The sequence below is a fragment of the Pinus tabuliformis genome, chromosome X (assembly GCF_031772625.1).
Source record: "Pinus tabuliformis cultivar Carrire ecotype Pingquan chromosome X, CPIR1, whole genome shotgun sequence".
Taxonomy (NCBI): domain Eukaryota; kingdom Viridiplantae; phylum Streptophyta; class Pinopsida; order Pinales; family Pinaceae; genus Pinus; species Pinus tabuliformis.
This window is the reverse complement of record NC_142308.1, coordinates 783,072,106-783,089,508: the sequence shown is the minus strand read 5'-3', so window position 1 is coordinate 783,089,508 and position 17,403 is coordinate 783,072,106.

The window sequence follows — 17,403 nt, the reverse complement described above, 5'->3', positions numbered from 1 at the left end:
TACAGGGTTAAAACCTATAGGGTTGAGTTACTAGTCCCATAGCCTTAGTTGGAAAAATGCTCTAGATCCCTTGGCTTACCTATCTTGGAGCCTTGGTTGGACACATGCTCTGGGGCCCGATGACAGTTATGAGTTGAGTTACTAGTCTTGGAGACTTGGTTGGAACAAACACCCTTGAGCCCTGGATGGCTGGGATAAAGATTGATTTGATGATGGTTTGGAGATGTCTGACTATGAGGTGGAATCATTGTTTGATGGGTTATGGTGGATGGCCTCTGGAAGCCCTGGATGGTTTTGGATTGAGGTGCTTTATGATATCCCATATTCATGCTTAGAATATGGCACGGGGGTGAATGGATGAAGAGATATTTGGCTTAGCCATTCTACGGTCAAGTGGAACGTGGAAGTCCCATCTCAGGTTTGGATTTTTCATCATCAATATGAGGTTATTTCTCCTTGTATTTCTATGAGTATTATTCTGGTTTATATGGTTGTGATTTCATTGGTATTTCTGTGTCCACTATGCCAGTTATCTCTCTCTCTCTCTCTCTCTCTCTCTCTCTCTCTCTCTCTCTATTTATATATATATATATACATATATATATATATATATCTATATATATATATATATATATATATATATATATATATATATATATATATATATATATATGACAATAGCTATGTATGGTTGTCATCATGTTTCTATTGATAAATGAATGAGTAATGTATCTATGACCTAATGTATGAAATGGCAGTTGATGTGTTGAGGCATTAATGTTTCTTAGTGGTTCTCAACTAAGTATGAGGCCCATATGCTCAAATATGTTATTTACACCTGTAAATTAGATATTCGTGATATGTTTGACAAAATTCCTGTCATGGCTAGTAGGGGTCTAGTCAAGGCCTTATTCAAGTAATTTCTTTTGCACTATCATTCCCCATTATCTTACTATTCTGAAGATGTCATTCTATTCTAGGAAGTGACCTGGGCTCTGGGCCTGAAAAAGTGGCTCAAATCCTGGGGACGTTGGAACAACATTGTGAAAAAAAATCTTGGATGCTGGCTTGCAGGCCTGTGAGAGAATCTAGAGGTGCTTGGGTGCTAGCATGCCCATAGCATGAGAGCACACATAGGTCATGTGGTCCAAACACTCAAAGGGACCCAAGGTCTAGTTGGAAAAAAGGTTGCATTTGTTCCTAAGGGTTCTAAGTTGATGTTGAATGTCTGTATAATGTGTTTCCATTGGTTTCACTTCCTTAACATGACTTAGGAGGTTGAATCATGTCATAGTGGCCTCTCGTCGCATGTTTACCCCGACTGGTAGTTTTCTTGGGTAGATGTGGGAGGAGGGTGTTACAGTGACATATTGGTGCCAAGATTGGTATTGTACAATGAAATCCCCAAACTTCTTGATGGTGTTTGGCTAGAAGTGGATTCTATACTCCATGCATCCAAGTACAATGAATTGGAGCCACTTTTAACATCCCTCTCGAGCAAGAGCAACATTTTTCTAATATGGACAAGACCACTGATGTAATTCTGCATGTTCTATCTACTCATCTCCAAATCCTCCTTGGTAGAAATTTGTCTCAACCACTCCAAGTAATCTTTAATCTCCTGCTTGATCCGGGTTCTGCATTTAGCTTCGGTGAGCGAGCCAACTGATGGGATATTGTGAGTTTTCACCATGAAATCCAAATCATTGTATAACCGTACATATGAGGCTTGAACACTTCCAATAAATGAGATGAGATGCTTTTTTGATCCGGATTTAAACAGGAACGCAACAAATTACAGAGATAACCATATACACAAAGATGCAGCGGAAATAATACTTCATTTCATTAATGGAAAACACTGAAATATGCTTACAACCAGAAATGGAAATAAACCAGCTAGGGCGATGGTAGCTTATCTCTAAGAAGAGATGTAGTGGCTACATGCCTCTGAACTATGTTACAATGAGGCTCGAAGGCCTATTTATTGTTGAGAAACAATGGAAAACCCTTAACATTCCAAAACCTAACCCTAGGAGATGAAACGCCAAACTATGGGCCCCGTTTCGGGGTAAGTTGGTACATCAACTTCCCGGGGTCGTAACTTTGGCATATGATCTCCGTTTGACGCGTACAATAGCTCATTAGAAAGATCTATCCGAGCACTATCATTGTTGGAATGGGAAACATCGGTCCATTCCATGGACCCATGTTTCCCCTAGATTCCCCAAAAAATGTCGCTTAGGGCCTCAAAACAACTCCGGAAGTTCAGGACCCGAAAAACTGCTAAAAATAGTAAGTTGTGCTACAATTAAGGAAATTGAAAATGCTGAGAAAGACAATGGTGGGGGTCCAAGTGGACTTGGAAGGTGGCCACCAATATCCATCTGGATCATTCCTCCCCCCTTAGGAAGCAATGGTCCCCATTGCGTTGAGCTCCTCCATGAGATGAGGAAACTTCTGCTGAACTTGTTCCCTGGTGAGCCACTTTCCCTGCTGAAGGAGTTGGCCTGCTTTGACAACTCGATACAGTTGGATATTCTGTTGGCGAGTGTTCTTGATCTGTGTGTCCATGATCCGATCAGTTGTAGCTTGTTCCATGCAATCTGGATTTAATTCTGTGGGTTTGAGCTGTTCTGCAATGTCGGATGTGTCTAGCAATGGTGGAAAGTATGGCCGAAGGCGGTCCACATTGAACACTGGGTGCAGGCCAAGGAATGGGGGAATGCTGAGCTCAAATGCATTGTCTCCCATAGCCTTAGTAATGGTGTAAGGACCATATCAGAGTGGTCTCAATTTCCGATAGGCTCCAGTAAGGCGTTCCTTTTGCAAATGCAACCAGACTTTGTCGCCCACCTGAAACTTGTGTGGCACCTGGTGTTGATCATGTCGCTGCTTGTACTTGGCATTTGATTTCTCAAGAATATCATGGACCTACTGGCGAATATGTTGGATGCGCTCAATGAAGCTGGTGGCCTTATCTGTTTCGGACTGGACATGAGCTGAATTCATGTGAGTATCTGCAAGGGGCATGGCCACATCAATGGGGCATAGTGGCTAGAATCCCAAACCCACCTGAAAAGGGCTATGGCCAGTGGAGCTGTGAAGAGATCGGTTGTAGCTATGCTGAACATAGGGGAGGCTCTCGTCCCATGTGCGTGGATGCTTTGAGTTATACACGCGCAGAATGTGCACAATCATCCTGTTGACAACCTCTGTCAGGCCATCAGTTTGAGGATGGAAGTCTGTGGACTTCGTGAGTTTGGTGTCCAGCATTGACCAGAGACTGGACCAAAATGTGCTGAGAAACCGACTGTCCCGATCTGAGATGATAGACTGTGGGATCCCAAAGTGTACCCACACTCGTTCAAAGAAGAGTTTAGCAGTGGCTTCTGCTGTGATATTCTTCTTGCAGGCCATCATAATGGCCATCTTCGAGAACCTGTCGACGACCACAAAAACACGGTCATTTCCATGCTTAGTGGAAGGAAGGCCTGACATGTAATCCATGGAGATGGATTCCCAAGGTCGACTAGGGGTAGGCAACGGGGTATAGAGGCCGTGCTTCTTAATGGTCGGTTTGGCAATGGCACAGGCAGTACATGATCGGATGTACTTCCCAACATCCTATCGAAGATTCGGCCAATAGAAATAATTTTGCAGTACTGCCACTTTTTTCTCGACCCCGAAATGCCCAGCAGCCCGACTGTAGTGTGCTTCCCAAATCATCTTGGCACACTCGCTTGAAGGAACACAAAGGTGCTCGAGGTGGCATAATAGGGCGTCTTGGAGGTGAAAATCTGCAACATGCCGACCCTCCAAGAGTGTCTGGTATGTGTGGCCGAATTCTGGGTCGCTTTTGTAGAGAAGTGGCCAATCAGCAGTCTCGTGCCCACAAGAGTTGAGCACGGTGGTTAGCGCCATGATTGGTGGCCGACTGAGGCAATCTGCAACATTGTTGGTGTTGCCCTTTTTATACTTGATATTCAAGTGAAACTGTTGCAGGTATGTAGATCACTTCTGATGGCGATCATTCTGCAATTTCCCTTGGGTCTGTATGAACTGCAGAGGTCGGTGGTCTGTGTGGATGACCGTTTCCTTCCCCAAAATGTAATGCTTCCATTGTCGGCAGGCCTGTACAATGGAATACATCTCTTTATCATAAGTGGGGTACTTCCAGACTATGTCTGAAAGTGTTTCACTGTGATAGGCCACTGGATGTCCATGTTGAGTAAGGACTGCCCCAATAGCATAGTCAGAGGCATATGTCTCGACCTCAAATGGTTGTTGTAAATCTGGTAACGCGAGCACTGGTGCTGTGCAGAGGCGATCCTTCAATTCCCTGAATGCCTTCTGTTGAGATTTAGACCAAAAGAATTTTGCTTTTGCCCCGCCCTTGGTGACTTGACTCAAGGGCCAAGAAATATGAGAAAACCCCAACACAAACCTGCGGTAGAAGTTGGCAAGACCTAGAAAGCTGCGGAGCTCTGTTAGAGTGGTTGGAGAGGGCCAATCCCGAATGACTTGGATCTTGGCTGGATCGACATGTACCCCCTGCTCATCAATGATGTATCCCAGATACTGAACCTGGGTCATGCCAAAAGTGCATTTCTCCAAATTGGCACATAGCTTGTGTTGCCGCAGTGTTTGGAGAACCTATCGGATGTGGTGGAGGTGCTCTTCCCAACTCTGGCTGAAGATCAGAATATCATCCAAGTATACTACTACAAAGGAGTTGGTGAATGGCCGGAATATGTCATCCATTAGCCTCATAAAGGTTGCAGGAGCATTCGTCAATCCGAAAGGCATGACCAACCATTCGAAGAGGCCCTCCTTGGATTTGAAGGCAGTCTTCCACACATCGGAGGGTTCGATTGGTACCTGGTGATATCTTGACTTCAGATCGATCTTGCTGAAATATTTCACCCCCTTTAGTTGGTCTAGGAGGTCATCAATCCGCGGGATCGGGTATCTATTATGGACAGTGATCTTGTTCAGCGCCCGATAGTCAATACAGAGTCTCCACGTCCCATCCTTCTTCTGTACCAACACGATCGGGCTCCCACAGGGCGATGAACTCGGATGGATGTGACCTTTCTGCAGGAGCTCTGAATCTGCCTCTTGATTTCATCGTTCTCCAGAACGGAGCGCCGATAAATTGGTCCATTGGGTAGCGGCGCACCTGGGGTCAGATCGATGGAGTGCTTGACTTGACAGTGCAGAGGAACCCCTGCCGAGGAGGTGAAGATGTCCTCGTACTCCTCCACAACCTTGTCCATCTGTAGTTGTCGTGCAGAGGGGCCCCGTTTGGAGGCCGCGGCCACTGTCTTCTTCTTTCCTTGAGGGCGTATCATCAGGAAAACAAATTTCCTGGTTTTGTAAATGATCTTACTGCATTGTTTTGCAGTAATCAAAGAGATGGCGGCAGGTGGTGCTACCTCTGGTATCCTGAACAACGTATTTCCCAATGTAATAATAACAGCACGGGGTCTTGATTCATACACAGCATGTTGCTTCCACAAGTATGGTTGTCCTAGTAATACATCACAAACTTCAAGGGGAGCAATGTCACACAATACCTCATCCGTGAAGGGCTTGATGTTGTATGGAAGGCGACACTGCTGGCTTATGCGAAGTTCTTGTCCTTGGTGAAGCCACCCAATGGTGTATGGTTGTGGATGTGCTGTGGTCGGTAAGCCCAACCGCTTCACGACCTCTGCCGAAATGAGGTTCTTTTGACTCCCGCTATCAACAATGAATTGTATCGGGGAGCCCTTTACCCACATCTGGGAGTGGAAGAGACGCTCCTCCTCCTCTGGATCTTCGGGTTCATTTTTCTAGATCTTTGCGGTAGCAACAGTGGCGCTGGGATCCGCATCAATGATTTGCTTCCCTTTTTCATACCCCTTATCGGGTTCTGACTCAGAGTCGGAACATGCATCTGATTCTTAAACCTTTAGCTCAGCCACCAGTGACTGCTTGGCCCGACACTCACTTGTGTTGTGAGTGGAGCTCTTATGGAACTCGCACCATTTTCCAGTGTCCTTTCTCAGCTTCGCGGCACTGTTCTTTGCTTGCGGCTTCGACTGGTTGTCTTGGGCTGTCCCGCCTTGGCTTTTTCCTCTGTTCTGTGGTTTAGGGGCACCTTTCCCCTGCTTTGGATTCGCAGATCCAAAGTCTCGCTTCTTTTGTTTAAACTTCTGCTCGACCTTGACGGCATATCGGTATGCTGCGTCGAGCGAGGGGATGTTTAGGAATTGTATTTCTTCCTGGATGTATTTGTGCAGGCAGCCACGATATTTGAGTATCAAATGTTGCTCCGAATCCTTGATACCCAACTTTGTGCGAAGGGTATGGAAAAGATTGGTGAACTCCGGCACGTCTTGGTCCCTTCCCTGCCGTAGCATGGTCCACTTTATGTATTCATCCTCATAGCTTCCGACAGGGTAGTACTGCTCCTTGATGGCATCTCGGAATGAATCCTAGGTGGGTGCGGCTGAAAATAGTGAGCCAGTACTTTCATCCTTCTGCTCGCAGTAGGTTTCCCACCAGTCCTTGACGTGGGGGGCTGCTTTGAGAAGAGCAAAAACAATCTTTTCCCGACTCGAAAATTCATGAACAGAAAAATAACCCTCTAGCAGATTTAACCATTTATCTACGACATCTGCGTCTATCTGACCCTCGAATATGGGGATTTCAAAATTAACTTGTACCTTAAAGGGTGTGGCGTTTCCAGAGTAGCTGCTGGAAGCCGATGCGTTGCTTCTGGGTAGCCGCTGAAGGATCTGGGCAAAGTTTTCCATCATCGCATTCCGTTGTCGCTCGAGGGCTTCTTCGAGCAAGATTTTGATGGGATCTCCTGCCCCCTCGTCTTTCTTCTTGTCCGCCATGGGAGGCCGTCGGGATTTGCGAGGCTGGTCTTGCAAAGGTTCAACCAGTTCAAGCCCTAACTCCTTATATCCCGACCTTGTTGGGGACATGCAAAGAAAAACAGAGAAAAAGCAGACCGCTCTGATACCACTGATCCAGATTTAAACAGGAACACAACAAATTACAGAGATAACCATATACACAAAGATGCAGCGGAAATAATACTTCATTTCATTAATGGAAAATACTGAAATATGCTTACAACCAGAAATGGAAATAAACCAGCTAGGGCGATGGTAGCTTATCTCTAAGAAGAGATGTGGTGGCTACATGCCTCTGAACTGTGTTACAATGAGGCTCGAAGGCCTATTTATTGTTGAGAAACAATGGAAAACCCTTAACATTCCAAAACCTAACCCTAGGAGATGAAACGCCAAACTATGGGCCCCGTTTCGGGGTAAGTTGGTACATCAACTTCCCGGGGTCGTAACTTTGGCATATGATCTCCGTTTGACACGTACAATAGCTCATTAGAAAGATCTATCCAAGCACTATCATTGTTGGAATGGGCAACATCGGTCCATTCCATGGACCCATGTTGCCCCTGGATTCCCCAAAAAACGTCATTTAGGGCCTCAAAACAGCTCCGGAAGTTCAGGACCCGAAAAACTACTAAAAATAGTAAGTTGTGCTACAATTAAGGAAACTGAAAATGCTGAGAAAGACAATGGTGGGGGTCCAAGTGGACTTGGCAGGTGGCCACCAATATCCACCTGGATCATTTTTGTTTTGAATCAATATTCAAACTCTTACTTTCTCTATCTCTACATGTGGTTTCATTTTCTTTGGCAAGTTAAGCAGTGCCCCTTTGTATCGCATTGTCCATTGTTGCATGGTGATAATGATAGCATGTACATCATTTTTTAAAGTCTCTTCTCTGTTGTTGCAATCCATGCAAGTGAAAAACTACCCTATGTATGGTTATGAGCTCCTCATAGAGGTCTTGCATGGTCTCTCCAAGTGTTGATACTTCACAAAGTATCACTAATCTGATTTCCTCCAAGTAGACCTGTGAATAGACTACATTCTATGCTATTGCGCGGAGCTGTTCTATCTCTTTCTTAGCAAAAAATAAGTTTTGTGCCAATTACTTTTTCTTGGTCGTCAAATATTGAATGTTTGATCTTGTTGCACTTTCAAAGGCCAAGTTGTCTTCGAAAATGGAATTTTGATTCTTGTTGGTGTCTATCACTATCACCCTCTCTCTAATGAATGCAGGTGATGCATGATCATCCAATTTTTTTTTCTCTGTGATTGTAAAATTCTCTTATGGAATTCATCATAAGACAGATTGTACAAGTCCATTACAAGATCATCATTAAGAGGAACAACATCCCCTTCTTTTCTCGGAGCTAACTCTTCAGCTAGAGGTGATGGAGACTGAACAGTGGCCTAGGGTGCTCTCAACCTCAGGTCAACATCCTCATTCTATGTCTCCAATTCCAACTCCATATATTTAAATTCAATTAAGTCTTCAATCTGTTGAGTAAGCTCCCGATCCCGCATCTTTTCACCCTCCTCCTCTACTGTTGGCTGGTTCTTTTTTTAATCTTCAACCTGTATTAGAATTGTTTCTTCTATTGTGGTGCATTGCCTTTATTCTTCTTCCTGCTTCTGATTCTCTTCTTGTTCTTTCTTCCTCAGCTCCCATTCTTCCTTTAGTTCTTGTTCTGCTTGCTTCAATCTTAGTTTTGCTTCCTACAAGCTCTGCTCTTCTCTCTGTAACCTCTGTTTCCTCTTCTCTTCTTCTACCAAAGTTGCACTCATATGGATTGGATCCACTTTCATATTGAAAATTTATTCTCCCTTTGGACTATCATCAAACTTTATCTTCCCCTTATCATGTATGGGATTGTTTCTTTCTGCTAGTGTTTCTTCCAGTGTTATCCTCTAGATCTGCCTCAAGGCTCTTTTCTGAAAGAGATTCATTTAATTCTTGCCACATTAGTGTTGAATCATTTTCTATAAAAAAATTAAGTGTCTATATATACTGGAAAGTGTACCGGTGTTTTCTCAACTACCTCCCTAGTACTGCTTTCCATGTCCTCTTTTGAAAAAACTCTCTTTAGTGCCATGGTAACAATGATAGCTAGGAGAAAGTGCTTCACAAGTTTGGTATCTGGGGAAAAAAAATGACACTCATGGAAAGCAAATATTAGCTTCATCAAATCTACCTTTAAAGCATGATCAAGCAACAAATCGGGTAACTGGAGAGAATTATTGCATAATTTTTATCAACAAGGGAGACTAGTTGACTGTGGGAACTACGCATTACACAGTCCCAATAGCCAAGGATGAAGCCTGAGGTTTTAGACTCAACAATACACAGTCCCAGCTTGGTTGGAGACTGGGGCCAACCTATACTACACACTGTGTAGTTCTAGAGGCCAAGCTTGTGGCTTGAGCCTTAGGATTATGTAGTGCCTATCTGGGCAAGGCAAGATCTGGCTAAGGAAAGTGCAGATTTCCCAATGGAAGTGTGAAAAATGAGAAGTGAATGATGATGTGAGATTGAGAGAAAAATTGACTAAGTATGAGTGAATCAATGCATATCCACTACAGAAACTAAACAAACAGAAGGAAAATCAAGTATGTGAGGGGAGTCATTGCAACGACGACCATTGGTGCAAAAATAAGAAAATATATGTGACACTTATGAAAATAAAACGACAAACTAAAAAAACACTTCTATAAGCTAAAATATGTTGAAACACTAGCAACCATGAAGAGAAGCAAACAAAACAACACTCACACAAGCGAAAAACAAAAAGCGACAGAAAAAGTGGAAAAAGATGATAAAAGCAAAACTCACCCAGAAAAGTGACGACCACTCCACCGAAGGTTCCTTGATCTCCTTGGGAATTCTAGATCTCCAAGATGAAATTCATGAATGATCTCTAGAGGTGTCGATTAACTAGATTTGAGCAAATTAGGGTTTATGACGCACATGCCCAAAATCAAGGAAAAAGTGACACTTGGTGGAAACTTCTAAAAATAGAAAATTTCCACCTTTGGGAAACTAATAATAGATCCCTATCTCTTAGGGATGCTTTTTTCCTTTTATTTTTCTGGGGAAAATTTCCATGCATGCTTCCGGGAAAGATTGCTCAATTATGGGGAACTGGGAAAAATTTTTGCTCAGTGCACTGCACAATTTCTTAGCTCAGTGAAGGATTGCATAGTTTATGGGCTCAAGGTAGGGCTGCCTTCCATGAATGCACAGTTTCTAAGCTCAAGGCTAACTTCTAGTATGAACTATGCAATTCCCATCATCAAGCTTACTTGCCCTCAAGGATTCTACAGTTTCTGTAGGAAATACCATAACTGTTATGAGACCAAGTCTGGAGACCAACTTGTGACTTAGAAATATCAGTTAAGTGTGGAAACAAGAAAATACAAGTCCAAATGAAAAAATATGTCTTTATCATAACATGAGTACTTGAATCAATGCAAGATAAGCTCCTCTAGATAGGAAGGAAGGATCGAAAATCAAATCATAGGCAAAATTTTGGAGGGTGGTTGTAGTTGCTACAATTCTGGAGACACACTTGTATAACTCCAGTTATCTGTACGGATCTTGTCTCATGTAGAATAATTCTAACTCTTTCAGAAGTATTATTTAGTTCATTGACTGTCTCAACTTCTTCACTTGTCTTGAGTTAGACATATAGTCCCAACCATTCTCTTCATTGGTAGCACACATACCAAGCCAAGTCAGATTGATTTGTTTCTATTAGGGATGAGGAGTATATAAATGCACAAGTAAAATATATTTTCATAGTCTTATTTTTTATATATGGTGTTGCTCTGTTGCCAGCAGACCTAGACAATACCTCGACGAAGTCACTTCAAGAACACAAACATTGCTTCGATGTCAGCGAGCCTGAATATTACCCCGATGGAGTTTCTTGATTCACCTCTCTACGAAATATTTTCTCTTCTTTTCCCTTTATTTTATTTTTCATTTTTTTCGTTTTTATTTGTTAAAAAAACTATGCATAACCACTTATTTATTTCATGGGGTGGAAGAGGTATCCCAACTTATTGAGAGAAAAAGAGGTTGTCCCTTCAGACAGGGATATTTATATACACCTATGACATACTTGTTAATTGTTTTCTCCCCTCCTTACTCTACCTGACTTAGTTGAAAAGGATTAACTGAAAATAGAAGACCGATTAGAGTAGGTGGTACTAGTTAAAAGTGTAAGCATCATGATTTCATTGTGACTCTCTCTGAAAGGAATGTATTTTCCATTAGAGTATCATCGACTAGAAGAAATAAAATATTCACATGAAGAGAGGGAATAGAAAAATAGCCAAGCATTGATAGTAGTACAACTTCGTCTTGGACTTCACCCTAGTTTTCTAAGAAGCCAATCGTGGTTTCATGTGGAAACTTTCCTATAACTGAAAAGGACACAAAGATAAGAGACGAGATGAGTGGAAAGTAAAAGAAATCAAATCAGAGAAACCAAACAAAAAAAGAAAACAACTACTCCTACTCCTAACCTAAGAGTGAATAGGCTAGACTCACGTGAAGTGATACTTCCAATGTAGCCACCAGCACATTAATTCGCCTATGTACGCAAGGGAATGAAAGTCAAGAAATATATACAAACATAACAATAAAAGAAATATATGAAAATATAAACAAAAACTTTTGAGGTTTGAAATTAAGAAAAAAAAACGCATGGAAGACATTTTGTGGGTGCATTATGGTGTTTAGACACACTGCGACTTGAAGACATGCAAACACAAACTTTCGATGCAAAAATAGATGGACATAAGGAAAGAATAAAAATTTCACTTTGCAACCATTTTTTGTTTAGGTAAATCCTCTCTGCGGATAGAGACGATCCCTCTAGCCCAATGAGTGGGACTAGCAACCTACGTGACAATCTACAAGACACTTTCCTAAATTACAGTCGAAATGGGAGAAGAGGAAGACGACCTACCTCTTTTTTATGCTATAACACACTCCTTGGTTGAATATCTTGAATCACTTTCTCGTTAGGTTCATCTCTACTGCTCATGGCATTTGGATACCTACAAAGGAGATCAAAGACACAAAGAAGCATACAAGCACAAGAAGCATAATCGAAAATAATCTACTTAACAAATCAAGGAGAATTAAGATAAATGATGCATTAACACAAACATTCATGGAAAGTGAACCTGAAGTTGTATATGTTAATGAAATAAAGGAGGGAGCATACAACCAAGCCTTGATGTCAATAAGCTCTCCTTGAGTGAATGTCCAAGTCCAAGCTCAAGCTCTCCAAGCATTCCTTCTCCAAGCCAAATGAGTAGCATGTAGGCACTATCTCAGCATAAGGGTGCAAATAACCAAAGACCAACCATTTTGGAATGGGAGAGGATGAATATATAGGTAGGGAAAGGGAGTTAGGATCTCTCCAAAGATAGGAGAGGACCCTCATCTCAAGGAGGTAGCTCATAGGGATAACATCAAAGGGAAATATTGGGAGAATTTGACCACATCCACATCGAAAAACCTCCAACTCATCGTTTTGGAAGCCTCTAGATCATGAAGCTTCTTGTCCTCTTTGAGAAAACTTACCTTTTAGGGATCAACATGAGTATCCAAGTAAAAGGCGCACTCATAGTGCAAGTCTGATATAATGAAACTTGTCATAAACACTAGTTGCTAGTGTCATAGTCGCGCTGGTCCTAAAATTAGGGTTTTAGAGCTTACTTCTTCAGGGAAGGCTTAAGGCATGTTTCTATCAGCGTTTCAAGGAGGATCTGAGCTATATATGAGGATGGGTACACTTCATGTTTACCAAGTTTTAGGCACTTTAGGATATGACACAGGGAAGTGTAGGAAGCATGTCAAAATATTGTGTAACAGATGCCCCCTAAAGCATGAAGGCAGAACATGGAGTGATGGCTGAGATGATTTACAAGATTTTGCAAGGACCATAAAAAAACTATCAGGAGACTTGAAAATCAAGGACGCATATACATATACAAATCTGATATCAAAACATGAATCCATGGTATGGACCCATCCATCTGGATAGAAAGGACTGTGTGAAAAGATCCACAACATGGGCGTAGCCATCCGAATGAAAAGAATCATTTATAAGTCTAAGATCCAAGGTATGGATGTAGCCACCTGATATAGAATGATCATCATCATCATAAATATAAAGTCCCATGGTATGGTCACAACCATCCACATAAAAGAAACATGTGTACAATCATGAACAATACATAAATCTACACAACCTAAATATATCAGACAAAATTCAGGGCCTTACGCTCCATCCCTAACCCGATCAAAGTATGAATTGTAACATGCTAATGAATGTGTTGAAGTTTAACATGGTAGAAAACCACCTAATTACTGGCCAATGATGTGGATTGTTAACAGGAATGAGAGGAACCACCAATAATGACAATGGCTCTCAAGGTACAACAGTACAATACGTGAATGTGAAAATGAAGCTGAAGTCAAACATTCATGGAATTATCCGGTCAAAGGCCAATGATGGAAGCCTGTCATCGGATGACAAGAACTTTCCATTAAGGCATGCAAGATCTAAGGTACTGAAAGGGAGTCTCTAAGTCACCTTCCTAGATAATGAGTTGAAGTCGACATGAAGTGACCCGTCGAAGGAGGGTCATGATGATTCCCCCATCATAAACAAAAAATGAGGAATAAAGTGAAATAAATGAGTATGATCCAAGATTGTAGAAAATTTTTAGAAAATGTATAGGTAATAAACTATAGATAGGACTTCCCTTGAACATATCGGCGACACAACTATGGAGTGTGGCAACATTTGACTCAACATAAAACCAAGGCTCATGATGATGAAATAGAATAGTTAGATGAGAGGTAAATGGATCACCCAAAATCGAAAAGACTAGTGACTAATCAAGGATATCCAAAACCCGACATGAGAAATAGATGAGTGTCATGTTCAAGAGCGACATGTTGCCTATACAAAAGATATTTCGCTTTCATTTTTCCCCACTATTTCTAGCTAGTATCCCAATTATTTTTTATCACAAGCTTCAATGGGATAGCATATGATTGTCATATAAGTTCATTCTTCAAATGAATCCATCATAGTAAATTTTATGAGTCCTAGGAAGGAGAAACTCAGTCTCGTCATGGTGACAAGTCATTCATCTTTTAATTTTTTACGAGTCCAACAGAAGAGTAACTCTGTAGCTCTTTCATATTTAGGGAGTTTGAAAAAGAGACAAAAAAGAAAACTCCATCATGTCCCTTTTCATAATTTGTCTCTCAAATCCGAAAAGGTAGAAAAAAATATTTGAGAGAACCTCTTGACCATGTCGACCAAGGTGTACCATTTTTATAAATGGTCAATCTCAACCCGAAAACGGGTAAATGTATACTGAGATGTCGTCAATTCATTTATTTTAACAAGTTTGAAAAGACAAGTACTTGATGATGTTTTTATATTTTGAGAGTTAGAAAATATCTTAAAGATGACTCCAAGGGGGTTCATTTTTCGTTTGTTTTTAAAGAGTCAGAAAAAGAGATAAAATGAAAACTCGTTGAATCAGTAAAAGATGATCACTGTAACCACCGAAAAGAACCTGTAACTGCACAAAGACAACCACACATCACTGATATTGACGAAAATAATAAAATATTGGAAAAAATGTGTTTAAAAAATTATGAATAGACTAAAAGTATAAAAAAAATTACCATTTCACTTGGAGTAAATTGGAGAGTGCATTTTACCCTATTTTCCTTGATTCTTCAGGAAAGCAGTGTGAGAGATCCAGGACATCATTTCACGAATCGTTAGTTGTAGATAAGAGCTCTTCCTTTTTCCTTGCTTTTCATTCTACTTTCATGCAATGTCATAGGATTTTTACTGGTTAAAAGGGAGGATTTCAAATTTTAAAATTGGGAGCAATCAGTGTGAGTCTTCTCATCATATCTGCGTTGATCACACCTGAACCCAAAAGTCTCTTGCCTTGCCAATGTGGAATCAATCAAAATAGACGAGCTGGCCACGGGGTGGAAAAAATAAAAATAAATCCCCTCTCTTAACCAAATTTTTTGAGTTTTTTGATTCGTGGAAAGGCATTTAATCCATGTAAATGGTTGTTTTGCAATATTTTTTGACAACATGGTCATCGAATGGAAGGAAAGGGGCCATGAGGCAGAATATCACCAGGCTAACTAAAATGATGAATGTGTCAATGCTTTGAGGGACTGTGGGTTATTGAAATTCTTCCAAACCCCAAGACTCAGAGCTCAAAATGAACCGCTACACTATTTGATCAATCTATGGGATGTTGATCAATAGATCTTCATCATTGGAGACCAAGAACTAGAGTTGGAAGTAGCTGATATCTACTTCAGTACTATATTTCCTATAAGAGAGGAAAGATTCCAACTCTTTGGATCTTGTGGTGGAGGTGAGAGCACCAATTCCTTAATTAGAAGGCATTGCCTGGGTGTAGAGACAACTATGAGTGGGAAGTTGAAGATACTGACCATCGAAAAACTTCCCCTGAGGACAATTCTATACACCATGGCTCATATAGCTGGGGCGCAAGCTTTGTACGAGGTCTCAAAATCACAATTCCAATATGGAGTGGATTTCCTTACTCCAACAGTGTTCAACTAGTGTGAGGGACTGTTGGTCAACATGAAGAGGCAACTGACCAAAGGCAAGTTAAGAAACTTGAAGCAGTTCACATTCAGATCAGTTTTGGTCACTTTCCTTTTGGAGCACGTGCCCCTATTTCAATAATAGTGGAAAGAGGTGGCAAATCCTGCTCCATAAGATCCGAGGCTGCCCAGATAGAGTGCGATCATGCCTCATGGAGGAGGGAACCATCATTTGCATTTCCCTTTGTATTTATTCGGTTCGCTACACCGACAATTGAGCATTGTGGATGACTATGCTTATGCAGGCACAAAATTTAGACGGGATCTAGATCTACCTCTACCATCGAGTGAACAGTTTACTGATGTAGATAAAAACTTGTTTTTGTAATTTGCAAGTTTTATGAGTTTTTTTTATTTTTAAAGTGTATTTGAGAGTTTACTTGTGATAAATGTGCATATGTGGGACCAGAATGGCCTCTTGGCATGTCGCCAATAGAAAAACGAGTAGCACATTAGATAGAAGATGCTCCATATGAGTAAGGAGAAGATCCTATGGTAGGGATGGAATGAAATCTGGAAGTGATTACCCAAGGGATTCCATAATATGCGACTATAGATGACATGCCACTGCGATGCCAGAGGCAAACAATAGGAGTGTCTATGAGACTATGTCGGTTGTTGGGCTGAGTGATCAGAGCGGTGTCATTTTATCATGAGCATCATGTGGGTGAATAGCCTTTTCTAGTTGTGTTTTTTGCACTATTGCAGGTTTTGAAAGCCATGTGTTCTAGAGAATTTATTTTGAAATTTTGATGAACAAACTTTGAAATACACAATATATATATATATATATATAGAGAGAGAGAGAGAGAGAGAGAGACATTTGCGTAACGTATAAAACTGTTCACATCATCATGATACATGAACACATAATTAGAAGATAGAAACATGCATGCATGTGTGTGTGTGTGTATATATATATACACACACACACACACACACACATGCATGTTTCTATCTTCTACTTATGTGTTCATGTATCATGATGATGTGAACAGTTTTAGATGTTACGCAAATGTCTATCAAGAACATAATTTGCTAATGCATCTATTAGTATATTCAAATTCCATGGAATGTGTTGATATGTGATATAATCAAAATTTATTTCTAGTAATCGAAAACGTAGATACATACGCAAAATTTGTGGATTTCATACTGAGTAATGGCTATTCAATTGTAACACAACGAGTTGTGAATCTAACTTAACAACTAAATTTCTAATGCCAAGAGCAACTGCTTCAGATAAAAGTTCAATAATTGCACTATACTCGGTAATATTATTAGTTGTTCATCCCAGACAAATACCTTATAAATCGATTAACTCGCCATCAGGGGAAAAAGGTGCCCAAGCTGCAGAGGATAAGTTCAATGTTCTATGACAAGCACCATTAGCAAAACCAACATAACGGTTTGACGACATCTGCAAACTGAGTTAAACACAAGGTAAGCAAAGGAAACATGTCTGCAAAGTAGACAATCACATTAAAAACCAAAAACGCACACAATGAATTTGCACACTAATGTACAAAAGTAATTACATGGAACTCATGCATAATACCTTTTCAGATAAAGCCCATTGCGGGGCTGCGATAACACATTACCTTCGTAGTCAAATAGCTCATAGGAACCTTTTTGCAAGACATGTTTGACGATGTATGGCCCATGCCACATAGGTTCAAACTTTCCAATTCCCAACTTATCATTGGCTTGGTCATACAACAAGACCAAGTCACCTTCAGCGAAAACTCACAGAGAAAGAGTTTGATCAAAATGAGCTTTAACTCATTTTT